Below are 6,232 nucleotides of genomic sequence, written 5' to 3'. Positions count from 1 at the left end.
CCCACTATTCAAGAAAGGAGGGGGATAAAACACGGGGAACTTTAGAGTTATCCTGACAACTGTAGTAGGGAAAATGCTAGACTCTATTATTAGGGATGTGGTAACAAGGCACTTAAAAAATCATAATATGATGGGGCAGAGTCAACACGGAATTATGAAAGGGAAATCGTGTTTGACAAGTCTGTTAAGAATGTTTTGAGATTGTAACTAGCAGGGTAGATAAGGGGGAACCAGTGGATGTTGTGTATTTGGATCTCCAGAAAGCATTCGATAAGGTGCCACACAAGATATTATTACAGAAAATTAGGGCTCATTTGATTGGGGGTAATCTACTAGCATGGATTGAGTATTGGTTAACAGACAGAAAACAGAGAGTCGAAATAAATGGATCACTTTCGGGTTGGCAGTGGGATACCGCAAGGATCTCTCTTAGGCGGTCAATCAGAGTCGAGAATGACTTGCTTACACACTAAAAATGAGTTCTCAGGTGATTGAAGAGTCCAATGCGGGACCTACAGTCTCTGTCACAGGTGGGGCAGACGGTGGTTGGAGGAACGGGTGGGTGGGGTGCTTGGGTTGCCATGCACTCCTTCCGCTGTTTCTGCTTGGCTTCAGCTTACTCTCGGCGAAGGGACTCAAGGTGTTCAGTGCCTTCCCGGATGCTTTTCCTCCACTTTGTGCGGTCTTGGGCCAGGGATGCCCAGGTGTCGGTGGGAATGTTGCACTTTTTCAAGGAGGCTTTGAAGGTGTCCCTGAAGTGTTTCCTCTGCACACCTGGGCCTCGCTTGCCGTGTTGGATTTTCCAGTAGAGCGCTTGTTTTGGGAGTCTTGTATCGGGCATGCGGACGATGTGGCCCGCCCAGTGGAGCTGATCGAGCGTGGTCAGTGCTTAGATACTGGTCGTCCCATCCTGTCATTGAATTACAGTATGCAGACAATGCTTGCATCTACGCACACTCGGAGGCCGAACTCCAAGCTATCATCAACACTTTCACTGAAGCGTACGAGAGCATGGGCCTTACACTAAACATCCGTAAGACAAAGGTCCTCTTCCAACCTGCTCCCGCCACATAGCATTGTTCCCCGAATATCAAAATTCACGAGGAGGTCTTGAACCATTTTCCATATAGCAAGAATCAGTGCTTGCGTCTCAGCTATTTACAATCTATTTCAATGGGCTCGACTTTCCATTATTTTTGCATGCATACCACCCACTTAATGTCCATTTTAACGCTGAAATGAGGTATAACGCCCATATATCGGCCATTTAGCCACAAAATGTAAACTAACGCCCATTTCTCGGTCACTTATCACCGAGCGTTACTTTCGGCATGTACTTAACGGCGATAAAAAATAATACTGTCTGCCCACTTTTTTTTGGCAGGAAGATCAGAATGGGCGAGACCAACGCCCATAATATCGCCCAGCGTTACTTTCAACATTTCATTAACACCGAGATTTAACAATACCGCCCGCCCACTTTTTTTTGTCGTAAAGATCACATTTGCCGAAACTAACAGCCAAAATATCGCCGAGCATTACTTTCGGCACCTCGCACACATATTGCCGAAAAAACAGCTATGAAAAAGTTGCTCTCACCTGAACTAATTACAGCGATATGGACTCCATTTTCTACATCGCAAGTCGCTTCATTTAAAAGGCTGCTTCAACTTCTAGGGAGTTTTGATGTACTCTCGAGTTCTTTTAAGGTGATGTGAACATCTGAACAGACATCTTATCATACTGTGGACGATTGGAATTTAGTTTAGGTGTCTTAGTGGTGACATTTATTGTTTGTGAATAATTGGTGTAATACTGATAGTTATTGGAATGGGGCCTGTCATTTCTCATCCTGTCTTGATGATTACGCACATGTTGCGGACTAGAGATGGCAGAAGGTATATTCAACAACATTATGTGCCCAGTCGAAGACGTACCAGACTGATGAGGTGGACGAGACCTTACACCTCCTGCATTTACAGGGAGAAGCAGTCTTACCTCAACTTGTCAGATAACACCTGCCTTAGGAGACTGAGCTTCCACAAAGAGGTTATCAGTGAGATATGCCAGCTCATCAGGGGAGATCTGCAGCCTGCCAGCACCATCAGGTCCGTCGAGGTCAAGGTCACCGCGGCACTTTTGTTCTACACGTCGGGTTCCTTTCAGGCCTCAGCTAGCGACATTTGCGCTATATCTCAGCATGCCACACATTGCTGCATTAGACAGGTCACTGAAGCCCTTTACGCATGCAGGAGGGACTTTATCAGCTTCTCTATGACCACGGAGGCTCCCTGAGAGGGCTTTAGGATTCTACCAAATTGCTAACTTCCCCAAGGTGCAAGGAGCAATAGACTGTACGCACATCATGATGCGGGCACCTTTTCAGGATGCAGAGGTTTTCTGGAACCGCAAGAGATTCCAATCCCTGAATGTGCAACTCATTGTCAACCACCAGCAAATAATTAAGGCAGTGAATGCCAAATTCCAAGATTCTCACATCCTGCATGAGAGCGCTGTATCTAACATGTTTACCAGTCAGCCACAAGGTCAATGCTGGATGCTTGGTGACAAAGGATATGGCCTCGCCACCTGGCTGATGACCCTTCCTGCGTGACACCCACACAGAAGCGATACAACGAGAGCCACAGAGCCACATGCAATATCGTCGAGAAAACCATTGGAGTGCTTAATCAGCACTTTAGATTTTTTTTTTTTTTTTTATTTGTAGCCAATCTTTCCAATTCTTTGTCAAATCACAAACACCAGAGGTCACCTTGCACACATCAAGGATCACTCTGCGCCAATGCTCTTAGCCAAAAGGCCGAGAGCCACTGCACCGTTCCTGGAAGTACTGCAATACCAGGTTCGTGCCATGGAGGTGGATGGGTCAGCAACCCCACACACCTCCGTGGAGGTGGATGGGTCAATCCACCCCACCCACCTCCTATTTCCAAAAAGCATAAGAGAACCACCTTCCTGATCCAGGGAGAACCACTTTGGGGTCATGGTTACTCCCCTGTCAGGTCAGTTACGCATGATCTTAGCCAAAAGGCCGAGAAGCACTTTAGATTTTTTTTTTTATAAATTCGTAGCCAATCGTTTCCAATTCTTTGTCAAATCACAAACGCCAGAGGTCACCTTGCACCTGTCAAGGATCACTCTGCGCCAATGCTCTTAGCCAAAAGGCCTAGAGCCACTGCACCGTTCCTGGAAGTACTGCAATACCAGGTTCGTGCCATGGAGGTGGATGGGTCAGGTCCCCCACACACCTCCATGGAGGTGGATGGGTCAACCCTCCCCACCCACCTCCTGTTTCCAAAAATGCAAGCATATACCTTCCTGACCAGGGAGAAACCACCCGGAGGTCATGGTGGCTGGTCAGAAACGGTACTACACTTGATCTTAGCCAAAAGGCCGAGAAGCACTTTAGATGCCTGGACCACTCAGGAGGTGAGCTACAATACCACCCTGAGCATGTAGCTCAATTCGTGGTGATGTGCTCCATGCTGCACAACTTGGCTATCAGGAGGGGACAAGAATTGTCAGAAGGGACTGCCGGTCCACCTCAGGAGAGAAAGGAAGAGGAGGACGAGGAGATGAACGCTGACTTCGGGCCAGACAATCAGGCTGACGCTGAAACCATGCCCCCGCCCCCCTCTAGACCACAGGAAAGGGCCTGTGGTGGCTACATAGCTGCAAGACTCTTACGTCAGCAGCTCATAAATGAGCACTTTGCTTGAAAGAACGTTGTTGGTATTTACAAAGCTGCAACACTGCTGGGTGTGCAGCTCATACATCAATGGTGTGCATCACCTTGGTGACAGTTAAAGATTAAGTTAATTCAAGTTAAGTTTACTTATACCCTTTCATGTTAAGGAATCACCAGTGTGTAACGGTGCAGCTATCTGAGACAATGCGCAACAAGGTTATGTTAAATAAAAAACATTTAATCCGAACATTTGTGTGAATTCATAATGATACCTGTAAAAAACACCCCTACTCCACCCCACCCCACAACAAATTTATCACATTTACATCAATCAAATGGTCAATATTTCCAGGAGCACAGAACACAAATGCAAACCAACAAGGTAGCCACCTTCCCCCTTCCCCCAAACCTCCCAACAAAATTGCTGCAACAACATGGAAATATTACTAAGCCATCACCTGCAGCCATGCACCTCACTTTCCTCCCCCCGTCCTTCTTCTCCCCACCTCTACCCCTTCTCCTTCCCCTCCTGACTCCATACCGCCTAGCCAAGGAGCTCCTCAGGCGATGCTTCATTGGGGGGGTTGACGGCAGAACCGGTGGTTGGATGGATATGGGAGAGGACGGTCCCGAGGTGGGAACGTGCTCTGAGCCAGAAGCAAGATCTTCCTCCTGGCATATGTCATTGGCAATGGGGGTGCGGCACCTTGGGGTGCAGTGCCGCACTCCGAGACCACTGGGAGGCCTATGCCACCAGTGCTTCTGGCTATCACCTCCAGGGCCTCCACCATCCACGGCATGTACTCCGTCATGGTGGCGGACATGCTGGCCAGCTGTTGGGATATGCCCCCCATTGTCCGGAGGATCTGCTGACCTATGTCAACACTCCTCCTGGACAAGTGTACCATGTCCCCGCTCAGATCTGCCGCTCATGGAGCAGACCTTCTGGTGGCCCGCCACCCGTTCCGCTTGGTCGGTGCCATCTTGGAGACATCTGGACATCTGGGGTGCCCTGTGGCAAGGTGCTTGGGCCCGGTACCTCCACAGTGGAGGTGGGAATGGCCGCAGAAGCATTAGATGGTGTTGGGGTCGAATGCGTTATGGAGTCTGGCGATGCAGGCTCCTCAAAGCCCACACTGTCATCCATGGAGAACAGACCGAGCAGAGCCACAGGCGAGAATCGGAGCTCCTCAGCACCAGATGTCCGATCGTCCGGCGAGTCCCGCCCCGCGCCCCCAGCTTCTGGCCCGGTGGTGTTGCCTGGGGCTGAGCAGCTGGCTGAGCTGAAAAACACAAATGAGGTTATTAGAGGAGAAGGGGGTGCTACGGTCACAAGGTGATTCTAACGCTACACACAGCATATGCACGACAAAAGCACCACTGCTATCAAAATCATCACAGACATCACACTTCATGACCATCAACAAATTCTGCATTGCAATGATTCTTATGAGGCCATCATTATTTAGAGAACACTTTTATGATTCATCTATCATATATTATTGGTCAGATATGAGGGTGTGGCATCTATTGACTTTACATCACGCAATGGTGTATACTTTACTCGCGTGGCATCACACCAGGTTCTGCAGCTGCATGCGTGGCCAACCGGGGGTGCGTCCCCACTAGTGCCAGCACCCGCTCCTCGATGTCAGTGAGGTTGATGATGACTGGTGGCTCACCACCCGTTCGCTTCTGCTCAGCCCTATTCTTGGAAAGCTTCTTCTGTAAAAGGTAACACCAGCACGACATGGCATGAGATCATTGCATGAGGTACTGTCACAGAGACTGATACAACACATAACCAACAGATGTAATCATGATTATTATGAAACTTATCATTCTTTACCGAAAGACATACACTGTGACCGCAGGCTTTGAGTACAACATTCCCGGTATAAGTGCAAGACATCACATCTGATTTTAATCACTCATTACACTTACAAATCAAATTATATATAAGTACATGTAAATAAATGTAGTACTCTGGCGGATCCGACAAGGTCGTTCCAGCGCTTGCGGCACTGGTTGCCCTCACGTACCTTGTTGGTCGCCGACGAGACCACCTTGGCTATCTCGGCCGATATCTTCTGGTAGGCCTCTGGGGTGGGCTTCCCACACTAACCCTGGGTCAATTGACCCCAGCGTGACTCAACCTCCTGCAGGAGGGAGGCATTTGCCTCGTCCGAGAATCTCCTCATTCTTTTTTGTCCTCCCAATTGTTCCTTTCCCACCTCACTGTTATCACCAGCATCAGTCTCCACAGCGTGCTGTGTCGCCTCCTCCATCCTTTTCAATGTAACAACCAAATTTCAGCAAATATCTCAGTGGGAACAACTTAAATTTTTGCTCAGAATTCTTTCTGCTAGTCGAAAATCTCTCTCCTACCTCCCAAAACAGCCAAACAAGCACACACCATACACGTTTTCTGTTCCTCTCTGCTCCCTCTCTCTCAGTCTCCTCTTCTGCGCATGTAATGATGACCCCTGACCTCTGGAAACGTGGGAAATGAGCGTTGCCATG

The 6,232-nt window shown here is 48.6% G+C and overlaps 1 non-coding gene and 1 pseudogene across 1 annotated transcript; both read right to left on the bottom strand.

Moving 5' to 3' along the window:
• Nucleotides 1–2,867: 2,867 nt before the first annotated feature.
• On the bottom strand, nt 2,868–3,064 carry LOC139227315 (U2 spliceosomal RNA). The gene has a single exon (XR_011587422.1). It is a non-coding gene; the product is annotated as a U2 spliceosomal RNA (small nuclear RNA).
• Nucleotides 3,065–3,191: 127 nt separating this feature from the next.
• Nucleotides 3,192–3,426, bottom strand: LOC139227237 (U2 spliceosomal RNA; annotated as a pseudogene).
• Nucleotides 3,427–6,232: the final 2,806 nt, after the last annotated feature.

The sequence above is a fragment of the Pristiophorus japonicus genome, chromosome 16 (assembly GCF_044704955.1).
Source record: "Pristiophorus japonicus isolate sPriJap1 chromosome 16, sPriJap1.hap1, whole genome shotgun sequence".
Lineage (NCBI taxonomy): Eukaryota > Metazoa > Chordata > Chondrichthyes > Pristiophoridae > Pristiophorus > Pristiophorus japonicus.
This window is presented reverse-complemented; position numbering and strand designations above follow the sequence as displayed.